Raw genomic sequence first — 944 nt, forward strand, 5'->3', positions numbered from 1 at the left:
AGGGGGCTCAGACAGATCCTGGGGCCCCACCAGGTCGGACTCCTCTAGGAACTAAGAGTAATTCAAATATGAAAGGAAGATGTAAAATTGCCCCTACTTGCAGATGACTTGATTATACCTATTTAAAATCTAAAAGAATTTATGAAAAAACTGCTGGAAGTGATAAGGGAATTTGGTAAAGTTGCAGAATACAAAATTAATAAACAAAAATCTATAGCATTTTGGGAACCAGCAGTTAGCATAATGGCTATGTCGCTTGACTCCCACGTAGTCGACCACAGTTCACATCCCGGACCTGGTGGCTTAAAACTCACACCAGGCACGTGTGCATGCGTGCCCAAGATCCTGAGAGGAGAATGGGAGGAGAATGGAGGAGAAGGGATTGCGGTGTGACCCTCCCCCCTGGGGGGTGATTTCTCGCTTTCTGTCTCTGTCTTTTTCTGTCTGGTGAGCGCACGTGCCCTATAGCGAAAACCTCTCCAAAAAAAAAGAAAAGTCTATAGCATTTTTATACACCAATAATGAACAGACTGAAACAAAACTGAAGAAAATAATCTTATTTAGAATAGCTACAAAAGAATAAAATATCTAGAAATAAACCTAACCAAACAAGTGAAAGATCTTTACAAGGAAAGCTATGAAAAACTGAAAAAAGGAATAAAATATAACACCAAAAACAAAAAGACACTATTTGTTATTAAATTGGAAGAATCAATATAATTAAAATGTGAATTCTACTCAAATTAATTTACAAATTCAATGCAATTCTGATCAAACTACCAGTGACATTTATCTTAGAAACAGAAAAATAATCATTTTTTTCCCCAAAATTGTTAAAGACTCCACATAGGCAAGAAAATACTGTGCAAAAATGAAGTAGGAGGCATTTCATTAACCAACCTCAAAATACATTAACGAGCTCTCATAACACAAACAGTGTGGTA

Source organism: Tupaia chinensis, unplaced genomic scaffold (assembly GCF_000334495.1).
Source record: "Tupaia chinensis unplaced genomic scaffold, TupChi_1.0 Scaffold144482_1, whole genome shotgun sequence".
NCBI lineage: Eukaryota > Metazoa > Chordata > Mammalia > Scandentia > Tupaiidae > Tupaia > Tupaia belangeri.